Consider the following 19791-nt stretch of genomic DNA (forward strand, 5'->3'; position numbering starts at 1 on the left):
CTGCCCCCCAACAAACATGGCCACCCTGCCCCACCCAACAAACATGGTCACCCTGCCCCCAACAAACATGGCCACCCTGCCCCCCAACAAACATGGTCACCCTGCCCCCCAACAAACATGGTCACCCTGCCCCACCCAACAAACATGGTCACCCTGCCCCCAACAAACATGGCCACCCTGCCCCACCCAACAAACATGGTCACCCTGCCCCACCCAACAAACATGGTCAACCTGCCCCCAACAAACATGGCTACCCTGCCCCCCAACAAACATGGTCACCCTGCCCCCCAACAAACATGGTCACCCTGCCCCACCCAACAAACATGGTCACCCTGCCCCACCCAACAAACATGGTCACCCTGCCCCCCAACAAACATGGTCACCCTGCCCCCCAACAAACATGGCCACCCTGCCCCACCCAACAAACATGGTCACCCTGCCCCACCCAACAAACATGGTCACCCTGCCCCACCCAACAAACATGGTCACCCTGCCCCCAACAAACATGGCCACCCTGCCCCACCCAACAAACATGGTCACCCTGCCCCACCCAACAAACATGGTCACCCTGCCCCCCAACAAACATGGTCACCCTGCCCCACCCAACAAACATGGTCACCCTGCCCCACCCAACAAACATGGTCACCCTGCCCCACCCAACAAACATGGTCACCCTGCCCCCAACAAACATGGTCACCCTGCCCCCAACAAACATGGCCACCCTGCCCCCAACAAACATGGCCACCCTGCCCCCCCAACAAACATGGCCACCCTGCCCCCAACAAACATGGCCACCCTGCCCCCCCCAACAAACATGGTCACCCTGCCCCACCCAACAAACATGGTCACCCTGCCCCCAACAAACATGGCCACCCTGCCCCACCCAACAAACATGGCCACCCTGCCCCACCCAACAAACATGGTCACCCTGCCCCCAACAAACATGGCCACCCTGCCCCCAACAAACATGGCCACCCTGCCCCACTCAACAAACATGGCCACCCTGCCCCACCCAACAAACATGGTCACCCTGCCCCCAACAAACATGGCCACCCTGCCCCCAACAAACATGGCCAACCTGCCCCCCCAACAAACATGGCCACCCTGCCCCCAACAAATATGGCCACCCTGCCCCCCCAACAAACATGGCCACCCTGCCCCCCCAACAAACATGGTTACCCTGCCCCCCAACAAACATGGCCACCCTGCCCCCCCAACAAACATGGTCACCCTGCCCCCCAACAAACATGGCCACCCTGCCCCCCAACAAACATGGTCACCCTGCCCCACCCAACAAACATGGTCACCCTGCCCCACCCAACAAACATGGTCACCCTGCCCCCAACAAACATGGCCACCCTGCCCCCCAACAAACATGGCCACCCTGCCCCACCCAACAAACATGGCCACCCTGCCCCCAACAAACATGGCCACCCTGCCCCCCCAACAAACATGGTCACCCTGCCCCACCCAACAAACATGGTCACCCTGCCCCCAACAAACATGGCCACCCTGCCCCCCAACAAACATGGCCACCCTGCCCCACCCAACAAACATGGTCACCCTGCCCCCCAACAAACATGGTCACCCTGCCCCCAACAAACATGGCCACCCTGCCCCACCCAACAAACATGGCCACCCTGCCCCACCCAACAAACATGGTCACCCTGCCCCCAACAAACATGGTCACCCTGCCCCACCCAACAAACATGGCCACCCTGCCCCACCCAACAAACATGGTCACCCTGCCCCACCCAACAAACATGGTCACCCTGCCCCACCCAACAAACATGGCCACCCTGCCCCACCCAACAAACATGGTCACCCTGCCCCCCAACAAACATGGTCACCCTGCCCCACCCAACAAACATGGTCACCCTGCCCCCCAACAAACATGGCCACCCTGCCCCCCAACAAACATGGTCACCCTGCCCCCCAACAAACATGGTCACCCTGCCCCACCCAACAAACATGGCCACCCTGCCCCCCAACAAACATGGTCACCCTGCCCCCCAACAAACATGGTCACCCTGCCCCCAACAAACATGGCCACCCTGCCCCACCCAACAAACATGGTCACCCTGCCCCACCCAACAAACATGGTCACCCTGCCCCACCCAACAAACATGGTCACCCTGCCCCCAACAAACATGGCCACCCTGCCCCCCAACAAACATGGTCACCCTGCCCCCCAACAAACATGGTCACCCTGCCCCACCCAACAAACATGGTCACCCTGCCCCACCCAACAAACATGGTCACCCTGCCCCCCAACAAACATGGTCACCCTGCCCCCCAACAAACATGGCCACCCTGCCCCACCCAACAAACATGGTCACCCTGCCCCACCCAACAAACATGGTCACCCTGCCCCACCCAACAAACATGGTCACCCTGCCCCCAACAAACATGGCCACCCTGCCCCACCCAACAAACATGGTCACCCTGCCCCCCAACAAACATGGTCACCCTGCCCCACCCAACAAACATGGTCACCCTGCCCCACCCAACAAACATGGTCACCCTGCCCCACCCAACAAACATGGTCACCCTGCCCCCCAACAAACATGGTCACCCTGCCCCACCCAACAAACATGGTCACCCTGCCCCCCAACAAACATGGTCACCCTGCCCCACCCAACAAACATGGTCACCCTGCCCCACCCAACAAACATGGTCACCCTGCCCCCAACAAACATGGTCACCCTGCCCCACCCAACAAACATGGCCACCCTGCCCCACCCAACAAACATGGTCACCCTGCCCCACCCAACAAACATGGTCACCCTGCCCCACCCAACAAACATGGTCACCCTGCCCCACCCAACAAACATGGTCACCCTGCCCCACCCAACAAACATGGTCACCCTGCCCCCCAACAAACATGGTCACCCTGCCCCACCCAACAAACATGGTCACCCTGCCCCCCAACAAACATGGTCACCCTGCCCCCAACAAACATGGTCACCCTGCCCCACCCAACAAACATGGTCACCCTGCCCCACCCAACAAACATGGTCACCCTGCCCCCAACAAACATGGCCACCCTGCCCCCCAACAAACATGGCCACCCTGCCCCCCAACAAACATGGTCACCCTGCCCCCCAACAAACATGGTCACCCTGCCGCACCCAACAAACATGGTCACCCTGCCCCACCCAACAAACATGGTCACCCTGCCCCACCCAACAAACATGGTCACCCTGCCCCCCAACAAACATGGTCACCCTGCCCCCAACAAACATGGTCACCCTGCCCCCCAACAAACATGGCCACCCTGCCCCCCAACAAACATGGTCACCCTGCCGCACCCAACAAACATGGTCACCCTGCCCCACCCAACAAACATGGCCACCCTGCCCCCAACAAACATGGCCACCCTGCCCCACCCAACAAACATGGTCACCCTGCCCCCCAACAAACATGGTCACCCTGCCCCCCAACAAACATGGTCACCCTGCCCCCCAACAAACATGGTCACCCTGCCCCCCAACAAACATGGCCACCCTGCCCCCCACAACAAACATGGTCACCCTGCCCCCCAACAAACATGGTCACCCTGCCCCCAACAAACATGGTCACCCTGCCCCCAACAAACATGGTCACCCTGCCCCCCAACAAACATGGCCACCCTGCCCCCCACAACAAACATGGCCACCCTGCCCCCCACAACAAACATGGTCACCCTGCCCCCCAACAAACATGGTCACCCTGCCCCCAACAAACATGGTCACCCTGCCCCCCAACAAACATGGCCACCCTGCCCCCCACAACAAACATGGCCACCCTGCCCCCCACAACAAACATGGTCACCCTGCCCCCCAACAAACATGGTCACCCTGCCCCCAACAAACATGGTCACCCTGCCCCCAACAAACATGGTCACCCTGCCCCCCAACAAACATGGCCACCCTGCCCCCCACAACAAACATGGCCACCCTGCCCCCCACAACAAACATGGTCACCCTGCCCCCCAACAAACATGGTCACCCTGCCCCCAACAAACATGGTCACCCTGCCCCCCAACAAACATGGCCACCCTGCCCCCCACAACAAACATGGCCACCCTGCCCCCCACAACAAACATGGTCACCCTGCCCCCCAACAAACATGGCCACCCTGCCCCCCACAACAAACATGGCCACCCTGCACCCCCCCCCCAAACAAACATGGACACCCTGCAGCTCTCCTCTGCCCAGGACAAAAATGGCTGCCTGCCCGTGACACAACTCGGCCGCCCTGCCCGCGACAAACACGGCTGCCCAGCCCTGCCCCAGTTCGGAGCAAGCGTCCTTAGCCGCCTTTCGGGCACAGCAAGCAGTTGCCTCGGCAACTTCTTCTCAGTCTCGAGCTGTGGAGAGAGGCCGGGGGAGGGTGGAGGGTTTACCAGAAGAAAGGTATTTGTTGGGGGCTGGGCAGCCATGATTGTTGGGGGCTGGGCAGCCATGATTGTTGGGGGCAGGGCAGCCATGATTGTTGGGGGCAGGGCAGCCATGATTGTTGGGGGCAGGGCAGCCATGTTTGTTGGGGGCAGGGCAGCCATGTTTGTTGGGGGCTGGGCAGCCATGATTGTTGGGGGCAGGGCAGCCATGTTTGTTGGGGGCAGGGCAGCCATGTTTGTTGGGGGGGCAGGGCAGCCATGTTTGTTGGGGGCAGGGCAGCCATGTTTGGTCCAGATCAAATTTGACTCTGCTTGTGGCCCAGGAATAGATCCTATCCTTTCAGCTCTGGGCCCTCCGTCCACACCAGGCCTGGAGAGATTGGATGTAGGCCTTCTGTCTCCGGTGGCTGTAAAGGTATCCCAGTGAATTGAACGCAGGCAGCGGAGCCCAGTTACTTGTCGTGGTGGAGTTCACAGGAATAAACAACGTGAAGTTCTCAATCTCACAGAGGGCCACACGACACCAGAAAATGTCAGCGGGTCGATGCCTCACGACCAAACTCAGAAGGTCGAAGTACTGAGAAATTTACCACCCTTGACACTGAAACCAGGACCACGAGTTAATAGAAAGAGAGACTTGCATTTCTATAGCGCCTTTCACAACCTCAGGACGTCCCAAAGCGCTTTACAGCCAATGAAGTACTTTTTGAAGTGTAGTCACTGTTGTAATGTAGGAAAACACGGCGGCCAATTTGCGCACAGCAAGATCCCACAAACAGCGATGTGATAATGACCCAGATAATCCGTTTTTCGGTGTTGGTTGAGGGATAAATATCGGCCCCAGGACACCGGGGGAGAACTCCCCCTGCTCTTCTTCCAATAGCGGCCGTGGGATCTTTTACCTCCATCTGAGAGGGGCAGACGGGGCCCTCGGTTTAATGTCTCATCCGAAAGACGGCACCTCCGACAGTGCAGCACTCCCTCAGTACCGACCCTCCGACAGTGCAGCGCTCCCTCAGTACTGACCCTCCGACAGTGCAGCGCTCCCTCGGTACCGACCCTCCGACAGTGCGGCGCTCCCTCAGTACTGACCCTCCGACAGTGCAGCGCTCCCTCGGTACTGACCCTCCGACAGTGCAGCGCTCCCTCAGTACCGACCCTCCGACAGTGCAGCGCTCCCTCGGTACTGATCCTCCGACAGTGCGGCGCTCCCTCGGTACTGACCCTCCGACAGTGCAGCGCTCCCTCAGTACTGACCCTCCGACAGTGCAGCACTCCCTCAGTACTGACCCTCCGACAGTGCAGCGCTCCCTCAGTACTGACCCTCCGACAGTGCAGCGCTCCCTCAGTACCGACCCTCCGACAGTTCAGCGCTCCCTCAGTACTGACCCTCCGACAGTGCAGCACTCCCTCAGTACTGACCCTCCGACAGTGCAGCGCTCCCTCAGTACTGACCCTCCGACAGTTCAGCGCTCCCTCAGTACTGACCCTCCGACAGTGCAGCGCTCCCTCAGTACTGACCCTCCGACAGTGCAGCGCTCCCTCAGTACTGACCCCCCGACAGTGCAGCGCTCCCTCGGTACTGACCCTCCGACAGTGCAGCGCTCCCTCAGTACTGACCCCCCGACAGTTCAGCACTCCTTCAGTACTGACCCTCCGACAGTGCAGCGCTCCCTCAGTACTGACCCTCCGACAGTTCAGCGCTCCCTCAGTACTGACCCTCCGACAGTGCAGCGCTCCCTCAGTACTGACCCTCCGACAGTGCAGCGCTCCCTCAGTACTGACCCCCCGACAGTGCAGCGCTCCCTCGGTACTGACCCTCCGACAGTGCAGCGCTCCCTCAGTACTGACCCCCCGACAGTTCAGCACTCCTTCAGTACTGACCCTCCGACAGTGCAGCGCTCCCTCAGTACTGACCCTCCGACAGTTCAGCGTTCCCTCAGTACTGACGCTCCAACAGTGCAGCGCTCCCTCAGTACTGACCCTCCGACAGTGCAGCGCTCCCTCAGTACTGACCCTCCGACAGTGCAGCGCTCCCTCAGCACTGACCCTCCGACAGTGCAGCGCTCCCTCAGTACTGACCCTCCGACAGTGCAGCGCTCCCTCAGTACCGACCCTCCGAAAGTGCAGCGCTCCCTCAGTACTGACCCTCCGACAGTGCAGCGCTCCCTCAGTACTGACCCTCCGACAGTGCAGCGCTCCCTCAGCACTGACCCTCCAACAGTGCAGCACTCCCTCAGTACTGACCCTCCGACAGTGCAGCGCTCCCTCAGTACTGACCCTCCGACAGTGCAGCGCTCCCTCAGTACTGACCCTCCGACAGTGCAGCGCTCCCTCGGTACTGACCCTCCGACAGTGCAGCGCTCCCTCAGTACCGACCCTCCGACAGTGCAGCTACCACTGAGCCTCTGAGTCTTTCCTTCTCCCTTGTATTTGGGGATCAGGCAATATTTAAATGGGTAAACCAACCGTGAGGTTGGAGGATTGGACATGGGCTGTGGGTGCAGCAGGTTTAGCAGGCCGGAAAGCCTGTTCTCAGTTTGAGGCCTCTGCCCAATTTGAGTCTATTAGAGGATTAAGACTCCTTTCAGTTCTTTGGGTATTTATTGGCTACTGGCAGATCTCCCGTGACATTGCTCGCGGTGAGTCTGAGGTGTGGCAATTGAAGTGCCAATGGCCAAAGTGTGACAGGAAGTAAGTGTGACAGGAAGTCAGTGTGACGCTCCCCGGTAGTGCGCACCGCACCCCGAGATTTCTAACCTAGGTTGCTCGGAGTTGCCCAATTTTAATTGACCTCATCTCTCCTGCTCGTTTCACTCTCGGTGAGAGCGGGAGCGATCGGCCTTGACCTTTCACCCCGGTTTCTCAGCGTAGAATGGAGCAGGCCTCAAAACCACAACCACAGTAAAAAGAAGTCGCTATATTTCTAGAGGGATAGAATTGAAAAGCAGAGAAGTTGTGTTAACCTTGTATAGAACCTTGGTTAGACCACACTTGGAGCACTGTGCACAGTTCTGGTCTCCATATACCTTGGTTAGACCACACTTGGAGCACTGGGCACAGTTCTGGTCTCCATATACCTTGGTTAGACCACACTTGGAGCACTGGGCACAGTTCTGGTCTCCATATACCTTGGTTAGACCACACTTGGAGCACTGGGCACAGTTCTGGTCTCCATATACCATGGTTAGACCACACTTGGAGTACTGGGCACAGTTCTGGTCTCCATATACCATGGTTAGACCACACTTGGAGCACTGTGCACAGTTCTGGTCTCCATATACCTTGGTTAGACCACACTTGGAGTACTGGGCACAGTTCTGGTCTCCATATACCATGGTTAGACCACACTTGGAGCACTGTGCACAGTTCTGGTCTCCATATACCTTGGTTAGACCACACTTGGAGCACTGGGCACAGTTCTGGTCTCCATATACCATGGTTAGACCACACTTGGAGTACTGGGCACAGTTCTGGTCTCCATATACCATGGTCAGACCACACTTGGAGTACTGGGCACAGTTCTGGTCTCCATATACCATGGTTAGACCACACTTGGAGTACTGGGCACAGTTCTGGTCTCCATATACCATGGTTAGACCACACTTGGAGTACTGGGCACAGTTCTGGTCTCCATATACCATGGTTAGACCACACTTGGAGTACTGTGCACAGTTCTGGTCTCCATATACCTTGGTTAGACCACACTTGGAGCACTGGGCACAGCTCTGGTCTCCATATTACAAAAAAAGGATATAGAGGCATTGGAGAAGGGGCAAGAAAGATTTACAAGGATGATACCAGAACTGAGAGGTTATAACTATCAGGAAAGACTGAACAGACTGGGACTCTTTTCTCTAGAAAAGAGAAGGCTGAGGGGGGACCTGATAGAGGTCTTTAAAATTATGAAGGGTCTCGATAGGGTAGACGTAGAGAAGATGTTTCCCCTTGTGGGGGGAGACCAGAACTAGGGGGCCATAAATATAAGAGAGTCACTAATAAATCCAATAGGGGAATTCAGGAGAAACTTCTTTACCCAGAGAGTGGTGAGAATGTGGAACTCACTCCCACATGGAGTGGTTGAGGGGAATAACGTAGATGGATTTAAGGGGAAGCTTGAGAGAGAAAGGGATAGAAGGATATGCTGATAGGCTGAGATGAAGTAGGGAGGGAGGAGGCTCGTGTGGAGCATAAACACCAGCACAGACCAGATGGGCCGAACGGCCTGTTTCTGTGCTGTAAATTTGATGTAAAGATTTGTGGCGATTGACTACGCTCCCAAATGAACTGCGATACATGTCACTGTGAGGATCTATTGATTTAATGTTTTATTAAACGATTTGGGTAAATTATACATTACACCGGAGGATGGGCTGAATATTGAGCTGATTAATTATGTATGGCTGGTCTCATTATGATAATTACATGCGGTAATTATGTAAAAGTTACAATATTCATTTGTAGATAATAAATATTTAAAGGGCTCGGGAGCGTCCGTTGTAATGTTTTGAGTTTGGTGGGGCCGCCAGATTGAGAGGTGTCTCGGCCGACAAACCTTCTCCTCCGACAATCCGCCCTGTCGTGGAGTCTGCCCCGTCCCACTCTCCCAGGGGCGGAGGGAACACTCTGTACAAACACCCCCTGATCAGTGAGGGGGGGGAACGAGGCCAGCAAAACCTCAGGGTACCCATCCGTCCGTCCGTCCATCACATCGCTGCTATTCAACTACGTTGTGCAGCACAGCGGAATGTCGCGGAGCCCAGGCGCTGAGGGGGCGATGGGAATGGGCGTGAGGGGTATGGGGGAGTGAGGGCTTTTTGGGGAGCGAGGGCTTTTTGGGGAGCGAGGGGTTTTGGGGAGCGAGGGGTTTTGGGGCTGAGGGGTAATGGGGGTGGGGGGAACGGGGGCGAGGGGGGGAACGGGGAGAAGGGGGGAACGGGGCGAGGGGGGAACGGGGAGAGGGGGGAACGGGGAGAGGGGGGAACGGGGAGAGGGGGGAACGGGGAGAGGGGGGGAACGGGGCGAGGGGGGGAACGGGGGCGAGGGGGGGAACGGGGAGGGTGTGAGGGGACCTGGAGCCGAGGGGATATTCAAGGGCCCTGTTCGTTGGGCCTTTGACACTCGATGGAAATTCTCCTATCACATGACACTCTCTTTAAATCAAACAGGCACAAGTGGATTAGGGGCTTTGGTGTTTCGAAGAATCCGTGCTGTAATTTTCCAAACTGATTGCAGGTCTGGAGTATTAAGTGGTTCTGGCAGACAATCAGAAGCACATCAGCTGCATCTGCGTGTCATTAACTGCTGTCAACAGCTCACGGGCCTCTAATCAAACAGCAACAAGTGCTCCATTGAGGTGCGGCCTTTATGTTTGACCTTTCACCTCTGGAGTCCGAACTTTGAACCTGGACTAACAGGCGGGGCGGTCCATTGCACGTCCACAACCCGAGCTCCGATCGAGCCTCCCCTGGTCGGTCAAAGTCACTCTCTGCTGGCTGTAAGGCCCCGATCTGTAAGGAGCGTTGGGGCCTACACAATGAGGTTGCCAGTGGACCTGGGCCCACAGTGGAAAACTGCCCCGAACTTGACACCAAATTAGCCCGTGGGCAGTTGTGGGAAATGGAAACGTCCCGTTGGTACAACTGGAGTACCTGCCCCGGGAGTGTTTGACGGGACAGTGTAGAGGGAGCTTTACTCTGTATCTAACCCTGTACCTGCCCTGGGAGTGTTTGACGGGACAGTGTAGAGGGAGCTTTACTCTGTATCTAACCCTGTACCTGCCCCGGGAGTGTTTGACGGGACAGTGTAGAGGGAGCTTTACTCTGTATCTTACCCTGTACCTGCCCTGGGAGTGTTTGATGGGACAGTGTAGAGGGAGCTTTACTCTGTATCTAACCCTGTACCTGCCCTGGGAGTGTTTGACGGGACAGTGTAGAGGGAGCTTTACTCTGTATCTAACCCGTGCGGTTCGATATTCACAGTGAGGCCCAGGTGATGGACACATTTCCCCGTCCTCCAGCGGAGAAACCCCCTCAACCCTGACAAGCAAGAGCCTCCTTATTACGGAGCTGATGCACTGACGAAGAAGCAGTCCGTTGAAAATGCCATGAGTCCTCATTAGAGACGAGTTACTCATCTTAATTTGAATGGACGAGGAAGGTGTCCTGTCACAGGAGATTCGAGTTTGGACAAGTCACACATTGCCTTCCCTTTCCCTGTCAGTCAATGGTTGCCCTCCAGGGGTTCAGTCCTCCTCCCCTCCTACAGTACGCTACGGTCAGGATTGGAGGAGATCTGGGCAGGGTTGGAGGAGGTTATGGAGAGAGGCTGTGTTACTTGGACTAATCATCCTGGAGGACCTGAGTTCAAATCCCGATCGAGGGCGGCTGAATTAATTTGGAAATAAAAAGCTGGTCTCAGTGTAAGCGACCGTGAAGCTATCAGATTGTCGTAGAAACCCAACTGGGTTCACTAAATGCCCTTTAGGGAAGGAAAGCTGCCGTCCTTCCCCGGTCTGGGCCTACACGTGACTCCAGGCCCCGCATCCATTGTGGTTGACTCTGAAATGGGCCATTCGGTTTTATCAAAATGGTTACCAACGGGGCAAGTAGGGAGGGGCAATTAATGCCAGTGTTGTTAGCGACGCCCACATCCCCAGAATGAAATATTTGTAAGAACTACTAGTCTTGCCTGTACTGACAAGAGATTAGGACAGGTGACCAAAAGCTTGGCCAAAGAGGGAGGTTTTAAGGAGCGTCTTGAAGGAGGAGAGAGAGGCGGAGAGGTTTAGGGAGGGAATTCCAGAGCTTAGGGCCCAGGCGGCTGAAGGCACGGCTGCCAATGGTGGGGGCGATGGAAATCGGGGGATGCGCAAGAGGCCAGAATTGGAGGAGCGCAGAGATCTCGGAGGGTTGTAGGGGCTGGAGGAGGTTACAGAGATAGGGAGGGGGGCGAGGGCCACGGAGGGGATTTGAACACAAGGATGAGAATTTTAACATCGAGGCGTAGGTCAGGGGGCACAGGGGGGTGATGGGGGAACGGGGGCAGCAGAGTTGAGAGCCTGAGGCCTGCGTCTCCGATATCATCGCAAAGCCTCTCTCTCTCTCTCGCTCGGAAGTTGCTCGTGGGGGACACCCAACCCTCCTGGGGGCCAACTCCTTCGAGGAGGCCAACCCGCCTCAGCGGTTCGAATTGTCAACAGGTGCCTTTTTAACCAGAATCCACCACTAGGCCCCAAACGAAACCAAGGCCTCGGGCCTGCAGAGCGACGTTTAGCCTTGGTGCCGCACCGCCCCACCCCCGAACTTGCTTCTTAAATTTACCGCCGGGCGTTCAGAAGGTCGCCTTAAACAGGGGGGAGGGGGGTGGGAGATTGAAGTCGTCAGTGCAGAATAGCAGAGCGGGCTTCTGTCCCCAAAATACCAGGGAGACGATCGATCCGAAAACAGACAGCGGCTCAGAAGAACGAGGCGTCAAAGGTGCTTTAATTGAGAGATTTGACCCAGACAGATGTTTCTTTAACCTCTCCCCACCAGCATCCCATTGATCGTCTGGGATCTGCCCACTGGGCCGCATCTGATCAATGGCACCGTGGCGTGATACAGTCCAGGGCTACATCTTAAGTAACCAGAAGAAAATAGCTGCTCTCTTCAAGAACGACTGAGCACAAAGCCATTCTCGAGCGCCTGCGGGGTCTGATAAACAAACACCTGTGATTTATCTCCCTCCCTCGTGTGCAAGCCCCGCGAGCACTCGGCTCCAGTACGACCCTCGCTGGAAGGCCCTCTCCTCTCTCCAGCACCCGTGTAGCTCAGGGTTCGTGGTTTGTTCCCTGCCTCAGGCATCCTGCAAAATGGTCCCTTTTCCCTCGCCCTCTCTTTCTTACTGCCTCTCACTTTCACTCTCTCCCGCTCTCACTTTCTCTCTTTGTTTGTTTCTCTCTCTCTCTGTCTCGCTCCATTTCTCCCTCTCTCTGTCTCTCACCCTCTCTTTTTCTCACTCTCTCTCTTTCTCTCTCTCTCTCTTCACAACGCGCCCCTCCTGGTAACATGGTTCTCCCCTCAGGTGATCAGATGTTTTGTGGATTGGTGCGATACACACACACACACACAGACATGTACACAGACCACACAGATACACACACACACACACACAGACATGTACACAGACCACACAGATATACACAGACACACAGATACACACAAACACACAGATACACACAAACAGATACAGATACAAACATATACACACAGATGCACACAGACAAACACATACACGCACACAGATGCAGTGACACACACAGTGACACATACAGATGCATGCACAGACATGCACGCAGTCTGTGCACACAGAGATATACACACACACACACACACACACTGAGACACAGACAGAGAGACACAGACAGAGCAACGCACAGACAGAGATACACATACAGAGACAAACAGACATAGAGACACACAGACAGAGAGACACGGACACAGAGACACACAGACAGAGAGACACACACACACAGAGACACACACACAGAGACACACAGACAGAGACATACAGACACAGAGACACACAGACAGAGACATACAGACACAGAGACACACAGACAGAGAGACACACAGACACAGACACACACACACACAGACACAGACACACACACACACAGACACACACACACACACACAGACACACACACACACACACACACAGACACACAGACAGAGACACACACACAGACACACAGAGATACACACACACAGAGACACACACAGACACACACAGAGACACACACACACAGAGACACACACACAGACACACACACAGACACACACACACACACACAGACACAGACACACACAGAGACACACACAGAGAGACACACACACACAGACACACACACACAGAGACACACACAGATACACACAGACACACACACACAGACACACACACACAGAGACACACACACACACACGGAGACACACACAGACACACACACGGAGACACACACAGACACACACAGAGAGAGACACACACACACACAGACACACACACAGAGAGACACAGAAGTTTCAGACACAATGAGAACAGCCGAGACCTTTGCCCACAGAGTGGGCGCCGAGCTCTCAATCCTCCAAACACCATTCACCCCCAAAAAACAATCCAGGATAAATATCTGGGCCCCAAGGCTCCCTCAATATCCTGTGTTAACTGTAGGTAATTTGCGTACAGGGAGGCTGCCTGTTATTCTCGGGAACTCCTTCTCCCTCCCCCTCCTCCTTCTCCCAGAAATCGTGGATTTTATACATTTCCAGTTTACGATCCTGGTCTCAAACGCACAAAAGCTTGTCACTGGTTAATGGTGACATTGGGATCGATGCAACATTAAAACATACACATGACTTGGTCCCTCTACCTCCTCCTCTCACTGTGTGTCTCTCTGTGTCTGGGAACCTCTCGAGCTTTCTGTGTCTGTATCTCTACATATGAATCTCTTTCAGTGTCCCTATCTCCATGTGATTTTGTCTCAGCATCATTGTGGGTCTCTGACTCTGTGTCTCTGTCTCTCTCTGTATCTCTCTCTGTTTCTCTCTCTCTCCATCTCTCTCTCTCTATCTCTCTCTATCTCCATCTCTCCGTGTTTGTCTCTCTATCACCATACATCTGGATCTTTATCTCTGCATTCTGTTTCAGCGTGTGTCTGTCTCGATCATAATCTATCTCTCTCTGTCTCTGCACATGTCTCTGTCTCTCTTTCTATCTCTCTGTCTGTATTTATGATGCACTCTGTACCTGTTTCTCTCTATAATTCTACTGTTTCTCTCTCTGTATCTTCACGTTTCTGTATCTCTCTGTCTCTCTCTGTGTCTCCCTCTCTCTGTTTCTCTCTCTCTCTATCTCCCTATCTCTCTCTCTGTATTTCTCTCTGTTTCTCTATCTCTGTCTCTCTCTGTATCTCCCTGCCTCTGTATGTCACTCCCTCTGTCTCTCTCCCTCTCTCTGTCTTTCTCTCTCTGTCTCTCTGTTTCTCTATCTCCCTGTCTTTCTCTCTGTCCCTCTCTCTCTTTCTCTATCTCCCTCTCTCTCTCTCTGTCTCTCTCTGTCCCTCTCTCTCTTTCTCTATCTCCCTGTCTCTCTCTCTCTGTCTCTCCCTCTGTCTCTCTCTCTCTCTGTCTCTCTATCTCCCTGTCTCTCTCTCTCCCCCTGTTCTCTGTCTCTTTGTATTTCTCTGTTTCTCTCTCTCTCCCTCTCTCTCTGTATTTCTCCCTCTCTCTCTGTCTCTCTCCCTGCTCTCTATCTCCCTGTCTCTCTCTCTCTCTCCCTGTCTCTCTCACTGTCCCTCTCTATGTTTCTCTATCTCCCTGTCTCTCTATCTCCCTGTCTTTCTCTCTCTCTCCCTGTTCTCTGTCTCTTTGTATTTCTCTCTCTCTCTCTGTCTCTCTGTATTTCTCTCTCTCTCTCTCTGTCTCTCTCCCTGTATTTCTCTCTCTCTCTGTCTCTCTCCCTGCTCTCTCTCTCTCTGTCTCTCTCTGTATTTCTCCCTCTCTCTCTCTGTCTCTCTCTCTCCCTGTATTTCTCTCTCTCTCTGTCTCTCTCTCTCCCTGTATTTCTCTCTCTCTCTGTCTCTCTCCCTGCTCTCTCTCTCTCTGTCTCTCTCTGTATTTCTCCCTCTCTCTCTCTGTCTCTCTCTCTCCCTGTATTTCTCTCTCTCTCTCTCTCTCTCTCTGTATTTCTCCCTCTCTCTCTCCGCTTCTCACTCTGCAAAGAAAATTCCACTTTAAATCTTCACCTAACGTTGGTCCAGGGATAGTCTGCCCGTTGACTTAAAGCCCTCACAGCTTTAAAAACAGCCACAAGTCCCCAGCCTTTGACAGTCTGACAGTTCCGAGCACTGCTTCCCAGCGAGCGTTGTTCACTCCCATCTCCCATTCCTTACCTCAAGTGTGTCGGTCCCAGGATAAACTCGAAGCTCCTCGTCTCCGACTTGAAAATAAAGTTGGGAGCAGAAATCGTCAGGAGCCGAGAGAGGGAGAGACAGAGAAAGGAAATGTTAATACTTCAGACTGGGAGGCTGTTGACGGTGAGAGGTCACAGTGAGACAGGCACGACACTAAACAAACTGATGTACAATGGGTGCTGCAATTCAAACCAACTTAATCTATCAAGGCAAGCGCCAGGAGGCGTAGCAATCAGTCTGCTCCGTCAAGAGTTTATACACAAACCACTCCTCTCTCCCTCCCTCTCCTCTCAGCTTCCAGGCACAATACGCTGCGGAGTGAGGGAAAGAGAGCAAGAGAGATATAGAGAGAGCAAGATAGAGTCAAAGAGACGGAGAGAGAGAGTGCGAGAGATAGTCAGAGAGGTAGAAAGGGAGAGAGAGAGAGATAGTGTGAGAGAGAGAGAGAGAAATGGAGAGAGAGACAGAGAAATAGATAGGGAGAGAGAGGGGGGAAATAAAGGGAGAGAGACAGAGAGATAGAAAGGGGGAGAGAGAGAGATAGAAAGGGAGAGAGAGAGAGAGATAGAAAGGGAGAGAGAGAGAGATAGGAAGGGAGAGAGAGAGAGATAGGAAGGGAGAGAGAGAGAGAGATAGAAAGGGAGAGAGAGAGAGATAGAAAGGGAGAGAGAGAGAGAGATAGAAAGGGAGAGAGAGAGAGAGATAGAAAGGGAGAGAGAGAGAGATAGGAAGGGAGAGAGAGAGAGAGAGATAGAAAGGGAGAGAGAGAAAGAGAGATAGAAAGGGAGAGAGACAGAGATAGAAAGGGAGAGAGACAGAGAGATACAAAGGGAGAGAGAGAGAGAGAAAAGGAGAGAGACAGAGATAGAAAGGGAGAGAGAGACAAAGATAGTAGGGAGAGAGACAGAGAGAAAGGGAGTGAGAGAGAGAGATAAGAAGGGAGTGAGACAGTAATAGAAAGGGAGAGAGGCAGAGAGATATAGAGAATGAAACAGAGAGATAGAAAGGGACAGAGACATGGAGAGAGAGTGAGAGAGACAGCGATGGAGTAAGAGAGAATATGAGAGATAGTCAGAGAGATAGAGCGTGAGAGAGATAGAAAGGGAGAGAGACAGAGAGATAGAAAGGGAGAGAGACAGAGAGATAGAAAGGGAGAGAGACAGAGAGATAGAAAGGGAGAGAGACAGAGAGATAGAAAGATATAGAGCATGAGAGAGAGAAAGAGATGGAGAAAAAGTAAGAAAGTGAGCAAGAGAGTGTGAGAGAGATAGTGAGGGAGACAGAGATAGAAAAGGAGAGAGACAGAGAGATAGAAAGGGAGAGGGATGGAGAGATAGAAAAGGAGAGGGATGGAGAGATAGAAAGGGAGAGGGATGGAGAGATAGAAAGGGAGAGAGATAGAGAGAAAGGTAGAGGGACAGAGAGATAGAAAGGGATGGAGAGATAGAAAGGGAGAGAGGTAGAGAGATAGAAAGGGAGAGGGATGGAGAGATAGAAAGGGAGAGAGATAGAGAGATAGAAAGGGGGAGGGATGGAGAGATAGAAAGGGAGAGAGGTAGAGAGATAGAAAGGGAGAGAGATAGAGAGATAGAAAGGGGGAGGGATGGAGAGATAGAAAGGGAGAGGGACAGAGAGATAGAAAGGGGGAGGGATGGAGAGATAGAAAGGGAGAGGGACAGAGAGATAGAAAGGGGGAGGGATGGAGAGATAGAAAGGGAGAGGGACAGAGAGATAGAATGGGAGAGGGACAGAGAGATAGCGTGAGAGACAAAGATAGAGCTAATGGGGGTAGACAGACAGATGGACAGTGAGAGAGAGAGAGAAAGGAACCAACATTAACCCTTTAACAGCTGCATCAGGATATACATTAAAAAAATCAAAACCGGAGACAATGACCTGCATTTATATAGCACCTTTAACATTGTAAAACGTCCCGAGACACTTCACAGGAAAGTTATCAAACAAAGTTAGACACCGAGTCACATAAGGAGAATATAGAACAGGTGAACAAAAGCTTGGTCAAAGAGGAGGTTTTAAGGAATGTAGAGGGAGCTTTACTCTGTATCTAACCCGTGCTGTACCTGCCCTGGGAGTGTTTGACGGGACAGTGTAGAGGGAGCTTTACTCTGTATCTAACCCTGTACCTGCCCTGGGAGTGTTTGATGGGACAGTGTAGAGGGAGCTTTACTCTGTATCTAACCCTGTACCTGCCCTGGGAGTGTTTGACGGGACAGTGTAGAGGGAGCTTTACTCTGTATCTAACCCTGTACCTGCCCTGGGAGTGTTTGACGGGACAGTGTAGAGGGAGCTTTACTCTGTATCTAACCCGTGATGTACCTGCCCTGGGAGTGTTTGATGGGACAGTGTAGAGGGAGCTTTACTCTGTATCTAACCCTGTACCTGCCCTGGGAGTGTTTGATGGGACAGTGTAGAGGGAGCTTTACTCTGTATCTAACCCTGTACCTGCCCTGGGAGTGTTTGATGGGACAGTGTAGAGGGAGCTTTACTCTGTATCTAACCCGTGCTGTACCTGCCCTGGGAGTGTTTGATGGGACAGTGTAGAGGGAGCTTTACTCTGTATCTAACCCTGTACCTGCCCTGGGAGTGTTTGATGGGACAGTGTAGAGGGAGCTTTACTCTGTATCTAACCCTGTACCTGCCCTGGGAGTGTTTGATGGGACAGTGTAGAGGGAGCTTTACTCTGTATCTAACCCTGTACCTGCACTGGGAGTGTTTGATGGGACAGTGTGGAGGGAGCTTTACTCTGTATCTAACCCTGTACCTGCACTGGGAGTGTTTGATGGGACAGTGTAGAGGGAGCTTTACTCTGTATCTAACCCTGTACCTGCCCTGGGAGTGTTTGATGGGACAGTGTAGAGGGAGCTTTACTCTGTATCTAACCCTGTACCTGCACTGGGAGTGTTTGATGGGACAGTGTAGAGGGAGCTTTACTCTGTATCTAACCTGTGCTGTAGCTGATGATGGAGCTGAGGAATGTTCACTCCCCACGAAACAGGAGGTGGACAGTGTGCTGACTGGGTGTTCAAACCCAATCTCCAGCTGAGACGCTGCCTCAGGTCCAAACTAACAGCGGACAAAAGATTGGGAAGATTCTGTTTTGCCGTCCTATAAATAGAGCCCTGATCCCTGAGCCGTTTCTTTCCCACAGTCTTCCTCCCCGATTCACTTCCTGCTCTCACTGGAGGGAGATGCTTATGGGAAATACTCGGATTCTCGGGAGTGTCCGGAGGTTTGGGGAGCAGTGATCGTGTCGCTGGGTCATAGTTCAAAGTAGGGGCAGAGGACACGGGGGGGGGCGGCCGGGGGGAATTGGGACTCCATAAAAACAGAAAACGATGGAACTCGCACAGAGTGAAAGTTTGAGTCGCGATTTCGCTCCCTCTCCACTGCGGGGGGGGGGGTCTGGTTCCAAAGTGGGGGACTGGGGGGGTGGCCAGGAGGTGGAGGTGGGGAGGGGGGAGGAAGAGGGAGGGAGGGGAGCCCTCACCCAGGTAGTCATCTTCCATGTGTGAGCCTGGACGGCGGGCGTCCGCCGGGCGGCGGGACTATTCGACTGCGTGGGGCATCGCGGCAGAGCAAGATTCCCGCCATCGCCCGCCATTCACGTGCCTGCGCACGGGCGCTTTCCAGCGGGGCCTGCTGGGTATCGATCAGGCGAGGGAACCCAGGCCGGGCTTCAGTTATTTCTCCCTCCCACATCCGGGGGGGCGGGGGGGGTCACTGAGCCCAATTGTAGGTCAGTCGGGAACTTAGGGGCTCCCCCCCCCGACCTGCCACCCCCTCTCCCAGCCGTTAATCCCCTGCTGACAAGCATGCGATGTGCGAAGGCAGGCTTGGACTCGGCCGGCGACGCTTTCAGTGGTCGAATAGCCTGCCGCCGCTGACTGGGCGGGCCGGTGGCGGAGGGCGCCCGGCGCCTGTGGAGCCGGTGCCCCGGTGAGAGTCGACCCCTTTGGGAGAGGAGAGGAGAAAAATGGAGGGGGGGGGGCGGGCGCAGAGGAGCGAACTCGAATCGAGGACAGAGGAAGATGAGAATTGGCTTCCATTTTGTAAATCTGAAGAAAACGGCTGATAAAATCTGAGAGAGGGACATCGTCTGCTGCTCAAACCCTCCTCCGTGCTGTTGTTACCTCCGACTCCAACTTTTCCAATCCTCTCCTGGCCGGCCTCCCACCTCCCATCAACTCATCCAAAACTCTGCCGCCCACCCCCCCCCGTATCCTAACTCGCACCGAGTCCCGTTCACCCATCACCCCCCCAGCGCTCGCTGACCTCCATCGGCTCCCGGTCCGGCAACGATTTTAAAACTCTCATCCTTGTTTTCAAATCCCCTCCGTGGCCCTCGCCCCCCTCCCTATCTCTGTAACCTCCACCGACCCTCCGAGATCTCTGTGCCCCTCCAATTCCGGCCTCTCGCGCATCCCCCGATTTCCCATCGCTC

General features: G+C 54.3%; 1 protein-coding gene across 4 annotated transcripts in view; it reads right to left on the bottom strand.

The window, feature by feature from the left end:
- sema6cb (semaphorin 6Cb) overlaps nt 1–15619 on the bottom strand; it is a 79471-nt gene extending 63852 nt beyond the window's left edge. For all 4 annotated transcript variants that reach the window (XM_067975988.1, XM_067975986.1, XM_067975987.1 and 1 more), the window contains exon 1: nt 15309–15619. The gene's annotated coding sequence lies outside the window, so the exon portion shown is untranslated. The remainder of the gene's footprint in view (nt 1–15308) is intronic.
- Between the last annotated feature and the right edge of the window lie 4172 nt (nt 15620–19791).

This window comes from Heptranchias perlo, chromosome 44 (genome assembly GCF_035084215.1).
Source record: "Heptranchias perlo isolate sHepPer1 chromosome 44, sHepPer1.hap1, whole genome shotgun sequence".
Lineage (NCBI taxonomy): Eukaryota > Metazoa > Chordata > Chondrichthyes > Hexanchiformes > Hexanchidae > Heptranchias > Heptranchias perlo.